This window comes from Marmota marmota, unplaced genomic scaffold (genome assembly GCF_001458135.2).
Source record: "Marmota marmota marmota unplaced genomic scaffold, marMar, whole genome shotgun sequence".
In the NCBI taxonomy this organism is placed as follows: Eukaryota; Metazoa; Chordata; class Mammalia; order Rodentia; family Sciuridae; genus Marmota; species Marmota marmota.
This window is the reverse complement of record NW_026000206.1, coordinates 12496825-12510593: the sequence shown is the minus strand read 5'-3', so window position 1 is coordinate 12510593 and position 13769 is coordinate 12496825. Positions and strand designations below refer to the sequence as shown.

Genomic DNA, 13769 nt, shown 5'->3' with positions numbered 1-13769 from the left:
TCGGGGAGCTGGGTGCCAGGCAGATTCCAGGACTGCTGAGCCCCAGGACAAGGAGGGGCCACTCTGCATAGGGCCAGGTCCTTCCCGGGGGTCCTGGGGGGATAAGCAGCCAACACTGCTGAGCTCTGCTTGGGGACTTCCAGGCTCCTGGGCTCCACACTGGCTCCGTTGAGCTCCCAACAGCTCATAAATATTCATTTAAAAATTAAAGCCCCATTAAGGAGCTAACTCCTGGCTGATACTTGCAAATAATTTTTCTATGAAAAAGATTTAGCTGCTGGAGGATGAGGTCCAAGACACTGAGCAGGAAGCCACAGGGACATGGGCCCCACCCCAGCAAGGCCTGCAGCCACAGCCCTGGGCGGTCCTCTCCCTGGTGGCTGCCTGCCTGGAGGAGGAGCATGGCAGCGGGAGGAAGCCGGTCAGGAAAGCACAGGGAGTGAGCCCTGTGGGGTGGGGCACCACGGGGCTGCCCTGCAAGCTTGTAGTGTCCCTAAAGCGGTTCTTCCAGTTTCCAGATTGGTTCTGGCCCCCCTTCTCCCTTTTAAACATTCATTATGGCATGTGGTACCCCACACAAAGAGGTGGCACTGTCCCCACAGGTGTGGCCTTGATGTCTCCCTGCCCTCTTCTTGCCTCCTGCCCCATCTTCCCTGCAGGTTTCCTCTGGAGCCTGGTGTCACGTCTGGCTACAGCGTGTCCGCTGCTGCTTGCCTGGGCTAGACTGCACACGTGCCCACATGTGCCCACACACATGCACACACGCAGGGGCACAGGCCTGCCTACAAGGTGACATAAGGGTCGACACGGTGCCTGAGTGCTGGCGGTTGGGGTGGTCCCGGACACTATTTTTAGCTGTCGAAGCTTTGTGATTATTCCGCGGGAAACACGGATTACATTTGTAAGTAAGAAAAAAGGCTTTTACAAAAAAATCTGGGATGAGGAGGATTGGGGGGTTTATCCAGTTTTATTTTAAATTCCATTTCTGCCTTCGACTTTGGGGGGTAGTTGATGATCTTCTTAATCATTCCTGTGACTCTCCAATCCCCAGTTCACATTTTCTAGGGTTTGTCCCTTTGGCACCTGCTGTTTGCGACCCACGCTGTGAATCATGCTTCCGATGTGCTGCTGGACGCCTGTGTGCTTCCCTGTGGCGCTGGGACTGCACTAGGCAAGAACCCTCCAGAGAGAAGGTGCTGCCTGCCAGGGGAGGCTGGGGGCTGGGACGGAGAGTGGCCCCATCTGTAAAGTGGGGCGTCCAAAGGCACAGACTGGAGGCCCGGAGTCACGGTGGGCATGCAGCTGGCACCACAGCTCTGCCCACCAGACTTCACCAGGCAGAGGAGGAGGCTGCTGGCTGAGGACTGGACCAAGTGACCATGGACTGAAACCTCTGAAACTATGAGCTACAGTAAACCTTCCCTCCTTTAAGTTCATTATCTCAGGTCTCTTCTCATAGCAAAAGAAAGCCAACAGGCATTTTTTGACAAAAATTAAAATTGGAAATCCTCGTGACTCTGGAAGCCGAGGCAGGGGGATCTGTTTGAGGCCGGCCTCAGCAATAGTTTGGCCCTAAGCAACCTTGCAAGACCCTTTCTCAAAATAAAAAATACAAGTGCTGGGGTGTGGCTCCGTGGTAAAGCACCCAGGTTCACTTCGCAGAACCTCGCCCCCTTTGTCCTGTTCTTCCAGCAGCACCCAGGCCAAGGCTTGGCTTGGCACCCCCGGACTGCTGGAGGCAGCACTCTACAGGTCAGTTCTGAAGGACCCTCGCCCGCTGTGTGACTGCTGGCTGAGCCACCTGCTGGGATGGGTCCCCAGGGCTCACAAGGATGTTAACATGGGGAAAAGCCAGATGTGTATACACTGGGCAGCCAGCGGCGGAAACAGAGCAGGATGGAGGGTGAAGGGGTCCTGTGAACACCTTGGCAGTGCCCCGGGCACAAAGAGAGGACCCCTCAGGAAGGCTCACCAAGAAGGCCCTGGGTCTGGGTCCCTTGGGGAGGTGGGGATAGCATTCAGGACACTCTTAGAGCTACAGGGCTGGGCTGGGCTGGGGTGCAGTGTGGTCCCCATCCCGGGGGTTCCCATCTCCTACCCCGACTGTGCGACGGTTGACCCACGGGCAGCCAGATGGCAGTGGGGCCTGCAGCGCTACCAGCCAGGGAGCTGCCTTGCACGCGTGGCAGAGCCTGTTCTGCAGCAACCCCTCTGTGGCCCCGAGTCCCATGGCACAGAGATGCGGGAGCACAGCTGTGTCCCCGGGGAGCAGGCTTCTCAGCCTGCACTACCTCCTGGCCTGCTCCCGTTGACGCGGCCCTTCATTGGCATCTCAGGTTTGCAGGTGGAAGACAGGCATCCTGGGCTGTCTCTGAGGAACCCAGGGACGCAGAACTGCACTGCACCAAACAGCAGAGGAGGGCATGGAGCTGGGCCGTGGGTCTCCCGGGACTCAAAAGGCAGTTTGCAGCTTCTAGAGGGAACTGTAGGAAGAGCCCAGCCTCCTTGGTGGGGAGCAGGGCGGCTGTGACCTGCAGTGGGCGAGGAGAGTCCATGGGACAGTGGTCCACAGCTCCCAGGGGTCTCCCTTCTGGCTCTCCCCAGGACACCCCCCCAGAGCTCAGCCCACCCATCCTCCCCTCCTGCTTGCCCCCCTGGGCCAGGCTCTCAGCCCAGGGTGGGCAGAGCCGCTGTGCACCTTTGGGCTTATGCTGCTCTCTGGTCCAGGACCAGCAGGGCACTGTCGGATGGGAGCTAGCAGCTCCGTGCTGGGACACCAGGGCCATTCTGCTTCCACGCAGGCCGGGCTCACTCCACCTGGTGCATGGGGGCTCTGTGGAGAAGCCACCTCTTCCCACTTCCTCCCTCAAGCCCCTGGTACGATGGCCCTGTGTGGCAGGGCCTCCACGCCACGGCCTTGTTTCCAGGTGCTCCGTGAGAACCAGGGGAGTGGGGAGGGGGCTCCTGAGAGAGCCCCGCTCAGCCCTGGCAGGGCAGCCTCGGCCTGTGCTGACCCTGCCCCCCCAGGGGTGGTCACGGGACCCGTGCTTCCCACCCTCCCTAGGCCTCCTTGCTCCGGAGGCCCCAGGGGCAGCTGCTAGGGACACAGGTCATTCCCTCCCAGGGTCCCCCACACAGGCTCTGGGGCAGGGAGCCACAACACCCATGACACAGCGGGCGGGGCTGCTGTGTGCCTCTGGCTTTGGGGTGTCCTCTTAGGACGTGAAGGAGGGGTCCTGGCACTTGAAACCAGTTAGGGGGTGCCTCAGCAGAGGTGTGGGGCGGGGTGAGTGTGGGGCCTGGCCTGGGAGTGGCCCTGCTGCAGGCAGATGACCCTAGGCCTCTGGGATCACACTCCCAGGTCCTGTGCTAAGGCAGAGCACTGGGAAGCTTCTTGGGCTGCGGGCCTGAGGCCAAGGAGTCCTTCCTCATCACCAGCAGCAGAGCCTGGTGACCAGGAAGTGACCAAGGACACCCACCAGGCCCAGCATGAACCACTCCTCCCCACCTCCCCGTCCTCCAGGCCACTGTTGCCAGCCCTGGCAGGAGGGGCAGGTGGCCCCCCTGACCCATGTGACAGTGTGGGGTCGGCTGGGGACAGAGCCCTGGGGCAGTAGTTTGCTGCAGGAGTTGGAGAGTTCTCGGGTGACAGCACTGGTCGGTGTCCTGGACCCAGAGAGATCCTGACAGATCTGCCACAGAGCAAGAGGGCTGCTGGGAGTCCAAACGGCCTTCATCCTCACCGGGTCTGTCCACGTGCAGCTGGTGGGGAGGGCACAGCTGAAAAGGTCCCCAGCCTTGCTTACGGATGGGTGACTGGCAGAGCTGGTGATGTGTTGGCGGGATTGCAGAGTAGAATGGCAGGATGATACCTCAAAAGAGGGGCAGACAGCAGGCAGGACTTGGCCCTGGGTCATGCCTTCTTTCTGCCTCCTATGCAGGTGGGATGCTGGAAGCGGGCAGCCACCCTGTGACCACGAGGCAATGGCTCACTGTGGACAGACTCCCAGGAAGGCAGAAAGACCCAGGCCCTGGAGTGGGTCCTGACTCACCTCACTGCAGCACCATGTGGTGCCCTGGCCTCTCCCTCGGGAGACAAGACCTTGTGCTGTGGGGGGAGATGCATCAGAGCCCTGTGGGTTCCAGGACGGTCTCATGTGGGGGCTGAGTTGGCTTTCACCCTGGTCCCACAGGGTTGCAGTCTGGGACTGTGTGACCTGGGGCCAATCCTCCCACTGTCCCCAACCCCCAGTGTGAGCCTGCACCCCAGTCCCCGCCTGTAGCATCCTCCCCAGGCCTTGGCAGACCTTTCATTTGTCCTCAGACATTGCCTCTTGGTGAGATGGGAGCAAAGGGCGCCTTCCTGGGAGTCGCGCCCTCACCCTGCTCCTGGGTGTGGCTGCGTCGACCCCTGCAGGGTCCAGCCGCAGAGTCTGACTCCATGCCTGGCACAGACTGGTACTCCCTGCACGTACTAGGTAAACGAATGAGTGCAGAAATGGGTGCAGGGCTGATCCGGGCATTGGAGAGAGCCCTGGGGACGGCCCAGGGGGGCACTGGGGAGCTCAGGGGTGAGTCGGAGGATGGCCTCTGGAGGGGCCTGGGAAGCTGTCGGGGACTTGCCCGCCCTGTAGCCCTTCAGTGAAGGCCTGATGGGACAGTGGGCTCCTGCTCGGAACAGCTGGGTCAGACAGGACAGTCTACCCTGACCTCTTGTGCCTGCTCTGTCCCCAGGTGAGCCAGGGACACCCAGGAGGACTGGCCTAGGGGGAACAGTGGCCCCTCTGGCAGCTGGGTCTCAGGGTTCTGTTCCAGAGGAGTCTGGGGCTCAGGCCTGCTCAGAACCTGCTGCATCTCTCCCAAGCTTTGGCTTCTCTCAGCTGGATGCATCCTTCCGAAATGCCTTAATGTCCCCGGGACATCTCAGGCCCAGTCCCAATGCTGGGGCTGCTTAGGCAGTGAGCTTAGAGCAGTTCTGGAGGAGGCCTGAGTCGACCTGGGACTCAGGTGGCCTGGATACCCTCCTTTGGCCACTGCTAGGCTCAGCCCCAACCTTCCCTGAGGGCAGATCAAGGGGCTTTTGCTGACCACAGAGCTCTACACTGGCCACAGGACAGTCAGACATCTGGGAAGGTCCTTGGCCCAGCAGCGATGTGGGAACCCACAGGGCTCCTGGTACATCTCCCTCGACAGCACCCCACTTGTTGACCCAGGTTGGGTGCTGGGGTGCTTCCCCCTGCCCAGATCCACATGCCCACCTCCTCTGGGCCTCTGCTCAACTGGCCTCCTTCCTAACGCCCGGCCCACCCCAATTGTCCTCAAGCTGCTCCAGCCCCCTCCACCAAGAAGCCTTCCTGGTCCTGCCCCAGAGTCAGGGTGCCCTGCTGGATTCCAGGGTGACCAGAGACCTGAGACAGGTGAGCCCACTGGTAGCCCTGATCCTGGGGATGTCCCAGGTCTCCAGGAAGAGGCGGCCTCTCCCTGTGGTGTCCTAGGACTTTTGTACCAGGCTGACGGATGGAGGCGCTCTGGTTCAGAGCCCCGGGGGACCAAGGTGTGCCTTTCGGAGACCACAAGGCACTCTCCACTGAACCGCAGGGGTTCCCAGGACGGGGCCAAAGCAGCCCTGGGGCAGCTGGTTTTGAGGGGGGGCCTTGAGTTAGCCATAGTGACCCTCTTGTCTGATGTCCTTAGGCCTGTCCTGCACCATCTGGCTTGGGCCATGACTCCAGCAGCTGGAGGCCAGGAGCCCGAGGACCACAGCCCCAGCCCCTCACAGCTGCTGGCCCTGTGGCCTGGAGTTCGGGCTGAGCCTGGCCAGCAGGGCCAGAGAGGGGGATGGGTGCCTTCCCCAGGGAAGGCCACTGGAAGCCTCTCCTGAAGCTGCTGCTGAATAATCAACATCCATCCTGCTCTTTCAGCATGATTCAGCCCCTGAGCCTCAGCCCAAGTCAAACAGTCCCCTAGGCCTGTCTATGCAGGCAGCCATGGACTCTGTGTGTTGGCATTACAGAAGGGTCTATGCCATGCTGCATCAAGCCTCGGTAAACCATCTTCTGCTGCCAGAATAAAGTTCATGGTAAACAAACAACAACAACAAAACAGGCCATGTGGAAGGTATTGTGGCCAGCATCTGACCCAGGAACGGCTGAGTGCCCACTGTGGGGGGCCTGGGCCAGCCCAGGGCTTCAGCCTGCGCCTGGGACAGAGGCGCCCTGAGGAGAGGCCGGATCAGCCCTACACCAGGCCTGCTGGGCTTCCAGGGAGTCTGGTCAGGCCAGGGCCGAGCCCCAGCACAGGTCCCCCACCCGTCCAGGACCCTCTGTGGGGAAGATGTCTCTTAGCCTAGAGCACCTGCTCACTCTGTGCTCTGACAACTGAGGCTCAGGCGGCAGAGGCTGCAGTCCCTCTCCTTCGCCTGCGCAGCTTGGGGTGCAGGCAGCCGCGGGAGAAGAGGGACTTCAGCTCCCTGCAACTCGTGCTGAGCCCAGCCCTGGCTCTGATGGCCATCTGGGCAGCAAAGACACTGACATGGCCTGTGCTTCTGGTGAGCCTCCCCACCCGACAGGACTGCCTTCCAGCCCGCCTTCTCAGGCCCCCATTTCCCTGTTGGGCCAAGATGGCCACAGAGGGTGAAGGACCAAGGCCTTACAGAACATCAGTTCCCTGACAGAGGTTGAAACCCTCGCAGGGAGCACAGGGGCCTGTAGAGGGCCTCCACCCACAGACCCCTGCCTATCACCCACCAGCCTGGACAGTTTGCAGCTGGCCCTGCAGGACCCCAGCCCCCCCCACTCAGGATGAAAGCCATGATCGAGCCCCTCCTGAGGTCAAGGTTCCCGCTGGTCGTGGGAGTGAGGTGCTGAGGATCACGTGGGAGGCTGAGGGACCCCCCCCTCTTCCACAGATGGGGACAGTGAGGCCCAGACACAGACGGGCTGGCCCAGGCCCCACATGGGATCACAGCGTCAAACTGCCTGCTGGGTGGCACCCCCAAGAGGCTGGCTGCAGGGGCCTCTGAGAGATGACAGTGTCCGCAACCAAGCTCTCCCCGGCCTCGGGCTCTGCCGCTGAGCGCAGCTCCAGGGGCCCCACAGGCTGCCTCAGTGCCAAGACTCAGGAGTGCCCCAGTCTTGCGCAGGTGGGAGGGGGCTGACCCAGAAACCAGCCCACGGGGAGGGGTGGCCTGGGAGGTGCCCAGCAGCCTTGGGCCAGAATCACCTCCTGCCCCGAGGCCTGGCTCCTGCATGGCTGGCCTCCAGGGAGACCTCCAGGTCTGTTTCTCCTGGAAGGGACATGGGAGTCAGCAGTGCTGTGGCCACCCGCACCTGAGGCCTGAGGCGGAAGCCTGGACAGGGCAGCAGGGGCCAGCACGGAGACATCCACAGCACGGAGACGGCCCGTGTGTGCGTGTGCATGGCCTCTCAGGGACCAGCACGGAGACGTCCAGAGCGAGTGTGTGCCTGTGTGCATGTGACAGCCTCAGGGGCTGCACAGGGCCTGAGTGTGGCATGTCCCACTGGGGCGCCCTGAGACCCTGAGACCTACTTCAGCCCAGTGAGTCCTGTCCGACTTTCCCGCGGACCTCCCAGAGCTTGCGGTCTCTCCATGGCCTCCTGAGGGACATGTTCCAAGCCTTCAAGTCTGAAGTGTTCCGCTGTAGCAGCAGGAATGGTGAGGACAGCCCAGACCCTCTCAGGCTTCAGTAGGTCCTGGGCATGGTGGACTGTCAGCCACGGCATCCACCAACGACTGCCTCCAGGTCCCTCATGGCGCCTCTCTGGGACACTGCATGTGTATGACAAGGCATTATTTGGACAAGGGCCCACTGCCCACTGCTGTGCCCAACCTGTGCCCAGAGCACCTATGATGATCTGCCTGGACCATCCCTCCAGAGCACAGCTCTGGGCTGTGGCTGGGGGGGCAGTGCCCAGTCAGCCTCCACCAAGGGCCCTCCCCAGCTGCTGCTTCATGGCCACTGGAAGTCTGGCAGGCCCTTCAGCAGAGCTGACAGCAGAACGCTCCCCAGGGTCCTTCTAAGTCCTGTGGGGCGCAGGGGAGGGGTGGCGGGCAGCAGGCAGACAACTGCTGCTGGTGTGATGGAGGGCATCCTGGCTGCCCTTGTGGGCCTCAGGGGATGGAGTTCCTCAGGTGGCACTGACTTGGGAGATGGCTCCTTCTCCACATCTTCCTTTGATCTCTCTTGTTTTGTCTTTATTCTAAGATTCACTTCAAGGGGGAAATGCTTTTGTTTAAATGTGAACTCTGAACAGTTTCCATGTTTTGATTCCTCTTTCCTTCTCCCCCAAGGAGACATGTTCCAATTTGCAAAAGGGAAAACCTAGTTATGGGATTGAACTTGCAAATGTGCAAATTTGCTTCTCTAAGGGACTGGCCCATACCTGGCTTGTCCCCAGGAACACAGAAGCACAGTGGTGGGAGGGGGGTGGCAGGGCAGCCACATGGACCAGGGGCGGGGCAGGGGCTGCCTGATCGTCAGTCACTGCCCGTTCTCCTCCCAGATGGTCGCTGCCCCCAGTCAGGGCCCCCGTCCCCCTGCCCAGTATCCCTCCTTCCCTTCTCCCCTGCCCTTCTAAGGACTCCCACTCCAGCTCAGGCAAGGCGCAGAGAGGGCCCTGCCCCTGCCAGGCCTCTCCACACCCACACGAGTCCCTGCCAGCTGCTCACCCTGACAGGGCCTGCGTCTGATGACCAGGAGACAGAGTGCCAGGGAGACGGCTGCTGTCCGGGAAGCTGGGTCCTAGCACAGGGGCTGATGCAATGAACACCAGAACTAACAAACGTGGTGCAGCTGAGGTGCCCAGAGCCTCCTGCTTCCGCTACCTGCTAACAGAGGGCCCTGAAGGCCCAGGGCCTCTCCAGAGATCGGGGGCCTCTGGCTGACCCAGCAAGCCTGGGGCAGGGCAGGCGAAGCTGCCCATCACAGCCCCCCACCCCCGCCTGCAGAGACACACTGAACACCCACGGAGGCCCCAGGACACACAGCACACACAGTCAGATACACACACCCACAAGGACACACACACACCAAAGCACAAACACGCAGACACAGAGACCCACAGGGATGCTGCACACACGTGGACCCCCCAGGACAACATGCACACGCATGTGCCCCACACGCTCCACTCTTGTGCCCGTCTCCGCCAGCCTGGATGTCCCTGTCCACGCTCACTGCAGCCCGAGGGGAGCAGGCAGGCCTGGTGCTGGTGCTGCTCTGGGAGAGACGACAGGGCCCCGTGCAAAGCAGATCCATCGAGTCCCACCGCTCAGGCCTCCGTGCTCCCGTGACACTCAGCCCTCACACGCAGTCACCACAGCCCACCTGGGGGTCTCCATCCCTCAGAAGGGAGCCCGCACCTGCTGGCTCTCGGAAGGCACAGCTCCTGCTACTTGTGGCTGCTGTGACTCCTCAGCCCACACCCACCGCCAACACCTCAGGAGTCACAGGCCGGCTCTCAGTGGCCAGCGGCCATCAGGAGAACCTCACACTTCCAACTGTCTCCAGAGTGGACCCAAGGGCTGGTGAACCTCACTGCAGCTGCCCTGCAGCCATCTCATCCCATTGACTATGCCCACTGTGGGTCCTGTCCCCTCTGGTCTCCCAAGCCTCAGGGAGAAGGACATGCCTCCCTGATGACCCCTTGAGTGACCACCAGAGTGGGACAAGGCTGGGCAGAGCCTCTGTGACTTGTTTCCCTCTGTCCCAAAGTGGGCCCCTGCTGTGGTCTGCACGGCATGGTCCCGGACACTCTCTGCTCTTCCTGGGGCAGCTGCCTCCCACCGCACTCTGTAGGTGCAGGGAGCCTGACCAGGCCCTTTCCAGGACTCAGGCAGCCCTGGGCAGCCCAGCCACAGCCCTGTCCCTCCCTGCATCACAGGGTCCCTCCACCACACACCCTGAGCCCAGCTGTCCTTTGCCATGCTGGCCACTCTCACTTTGTATCTCCCACAATTCTTGCCCATGAGCCCCCCCCCCGCACAGGTGTCCCCTCCCTATCCAGATGCCCACCCTCAGACCTCCATGGTCCCGCCCCTGTCACTCTGCCCAGGCCTTGTCCCTGGTCCTCTTGGACCAGTCCCCGTACCCATGCTCTAGCTGTGGACACTAACCCGGCCCTGCTGCAGGGTTCCTTGGGCTCTGACCCTAAGCTCCAGGCCCCTGGGCACTCCTGACACCCACAGCCATAACTAGGAAGCAAGGCGCCCCCTGCTCCCTCCCCCATAAAACTCCAGGGAAGCCCTCCCTGTCACCTATGGTTGCTGGAGCTGGGTGGCCTGGGTGGAGCCTGAGGCCGCACCGCCTCTTGCGGATCCCAGTGCAAAGCTCATGGTGGTGTCAGGCGGGGCTGAAGCTAAAAATAAATCAGCTGGGGCAGAGGCTGGTGGTTGCAGTGCCTCCGTGGAGGCGGGGGCAGGAAGGGAGGCAGGCCCTGGTGACAGCCTAAGCCATAAGCCCAGGCCCCACAGGCCCAGCAGGAGGGGCAAGCTGACCACGCCTGCACCCAGAGGAGCTGGGGGAGGTCAGTCCTGGATCAGACTGGCAGGCAGCCCGGCATGGCCCGTGGTCCTGCTGGGCATTGGTCAGCTCCTGAAATGTCCTCAGGTTTCTGGGGTACGAGCAGCTAAGCCCTCAGTAGATGCTGGCCACCCCCAGCCAGCCATCAGGGCCAGCCCTGCCCCATCTGTTCTCCCTCTTCCGTATTCTGATGAAGGGGAAGGGAGCAGCTCCCACACGGGCTACTCCAGCTGCAACCCCAGCCAGGCAGCCTGCAGTGTCCAGAGGGGTGAGGAGCCCAGCACCAGGCAGCTCCTAGCCCCCCAGTGCTAGTTCCAGAAGGAGAGGGTGAGCCCCCAGGACACAGGAAGTCATGGGAGCCAGAGAAGGGTGCACTGGGCACAGAGCTTCCTGGGTGCCAGGTCGGCAGTGCAAATGTCTCTTAACACCCAGGAAACACACCTGGGAAGACACACGCAGAGACCCCCTGAGGGTGGGAGACTGCAGGAGACTTTTTATCTTCATTCATCTTTCCTACTAATAGGGGTTACCTTATAATCAGAGAAACAGACCCTGCAGAGCTGGGTCCTACCTGCAATCCTAGCTACTCAGGAGGCAGAGCAGGAGGATTGCAAGTTTGAGGCCAGCCTCAGCAATTTAGCAAGACCCTATCTTAAAATAAAATAGAAAGGGCTGGGGTGAGGTTCAGTGATAAAGTGCTTGCCCAGCACACTCCAGGCCCCGAGTTTGATTCCAAACCAACCAACCAACCAAAAGACCCTGCAGAGACAGGAGGGGATCCTGGTGGGGATGCTGGTCACCCAGCACCATCTGCAATTGTCCAGGTCTCTGGGGCACTGAAACGCAGTGGATAGAGATCAGAAATAAGCTAGGGGCTCCAACTCTCAGTTTTTCCAGTGGTAAGATGCAGGCACTCTAGCCTGGCACCCTACACCACAGGTCCATTATGTAGCCAAGTGCCCAGTCCACAATGAGGCCTCCGCTTCTGCCCCTTCCCTGTCTCCTGCCTCCGGCACTGTCCCTCTCTCCCATTGCCCTGATGTGCAGGCACCTGGTCGGGGAGCAGCAACCTGGGGTCTGGACTGCAGGTGCACAGAGGCAGGAGCTGGGAAAGCCTGGCAGGGGGCAGGGCGCAGGGCGCAGGGCGAGCAGTGGAGGTGGGAGGCACTGGGGCAGTCATGATGATGAGGGTCCCTCAGAGGAAGGCAGGGGGCTTAGGCTGGTGACCAGGCGACTGCGGGATACACGCTGAGTCCCTGCACAGGCTTGGGCTGTGCCCCAAGGCCCCCAACCAGCCTGCACTATAGCAAAGTGGTGATAGTTGGCCTCAGGTGTATGACAGATGGCCAGCCCTGGTGGCCAGAGAGACAGCTGAATTCTGGCAGAGTTGGGTCACAGCTGTTTACCCAAGGACCCTGGGGCTGGTGAGAGTGGCCTGATCTCGGGGTGTCCCTGCCTGGGCAAGTGCTAGCCCCGTTGCACCTTGGCTGCCATCGGGTTCCACTCATACCTGCCCTCACCCCAGTGCCTTTGAAAGCAGGAGGACACCGGGTGGACACTCAGGGGTGGCCCAGCCCAGCCCTGCTCTGAGTGGATTGGCTTCTGCAGGTGGGGTTCATGGAGGTTGGGCCAAGCAGGAAGGGTCAGGAGCAGCAGTCCCAGCCTTCCTGTGTCCAGACGCATACCACCCACGCCTCAGTCTGCACTCCAGGACCAGCTCACAGGACTAGTGCGCCAGGGATTCCCAGACCTCCTCTGCAGACTCGGATCTCCCGGGTGGGTGTCGGGGCTGGACAGCTCTTTCAGATGCACCAGGGAGGGCACGACTTCTCAAAGACAGCCTGGCCCATTCCCAGGGCCAGGGTGTGGAAGCAACTGGGGGCCCAGTGCAACCGGCTCTGGGAGCAACCATCAGACTGACTAGATGCAGAGGATTTGCTCTCCACCTCCAGGCCATTGGTCTAGGGGTTCAGAACCTCTGGCCCTGTGATAATCATGCGTGGCTGGGGAGCTGCCTAGTGACAGCTACTTATGGGCTCCCCTCACCCCAGGAGAGGGACCAGACCCCAAGTCCCTAGAGCAGTGCAGCAGGATGGGCTAAAAGGGGACACCTGGAGCCAGGGGCTCATGGGGACCTCCTCCATGCTGCAGGCCCCTCCCACTCAGTCCCCAATGGTCACTGCCAGGCCCTAGAGCTAAGGAGTGCAGTTGCTGCAAATGACCATGGACAGAGGGCAGGGTCAGCCTTTCCAAGCTGTTGTTGGGGACCCAGGGTGGGGTTCTCACATGGCCTCACCCATTCCTTTCATCCTGGGGGAGGAAGACACCCCCCACCCCGGGGCCTGGATAGGTGACAGCACCCGCTCAGGCTGAGGACATCCCTGAGGATGCAGACTTCATCCCCCAAGCAGGCACCTGGGGCTGTGAAGCTGCCCAGCTGTGTTTGCTTCTGAGAAAACCAGGCTCCCCTCTGCCCAGCAGAGCAGCCTGGAAGACATCAGCCTCTGTCCCGGCCCCCGATAGAAAAGTTCCCTTGGCCCAAGTGCCTGGGAACAGTTCTTTCCCAGCTCAGGCCTTCCTGGGACCCTGGGTAGAACGCAGATCTGTTCCAATGTGACCACTGGGTGACCACACAGTGGGGTCTGGCTGCCCTGGGACTCCGCTCCTTCTGAAGTGACCACAGGACCTGGGGTCAAAGAGCGAATGTGGGAGGCTGAGCCCAGGACAGAGCATCTCAGTCCTTGCCATCACAGGGGCTGGCTCCTTCCTCCAAAGTCCCCTCCCTTATGCAAGCTCCCCTGTCCTGCCTGTGGACTTTCAAAGGTTCCCAGGGCCCCAAGGTCCTGGATGATGTCAGGGTCAAGCAGCCACAGCCAGCTCCTTCCGGAGACTGTTCTGTGAGATTCTGCTTGAGGAAAGGTCTGGGAGCCATGCCCTCTGCACCTGTGAGTAGGCTCAGGACCACAAGAAACCACGAGGACAGCTGTCGGGCCGGCAGTGGTGGAGTGACGGATCAGAGTCCGTCCACTGCCCCACCAGGCCTTCCCGAGGAGGGTGGCGCCCTTGCGATGCAGAATGTTCCTGTACAACCAGGGACAAGCAGGGCCACCACCATCATTTGTGAAGGAGCCAATCAAGAAGCCGGATGAGAGGCTTCACCAGCAGAAAAGCATGTTGACCTACCCACCTACCGTGGTGTTCCCTCTGCCCCCGACCCAGGTGTCCACCAGGA

The 13769-nt window shown here is 61.2% G+C and overlaps 1 long non-coding RNA gene across 2 annotated transcripts; it reads right to left on the bottom strand.

Moving 5' to 3' along the window:
* Positions 1-948: 948 nt before the first annotated feature.
* LOC125612743 lies at positions 949-13744 on the bottom strand. Of its 2 annotated transcripts, XR_007343220.1 has the most exons (3): positions 10273-13744; positions 8689-8773; positions 949-7788 (listed from the first exon to the last, which is right to left on the bottom strand). It is a non-coding gene; the product is annotated as an uncharacterized LOC125612743 (long non-coding RNA). The 2 variants fall into 2 exon arrangements; XR_007343219.1 differs by having other exon boundaries at positions 949-8773.
* Positions 13745-13769: the final 25 nt, after the last annotated feature.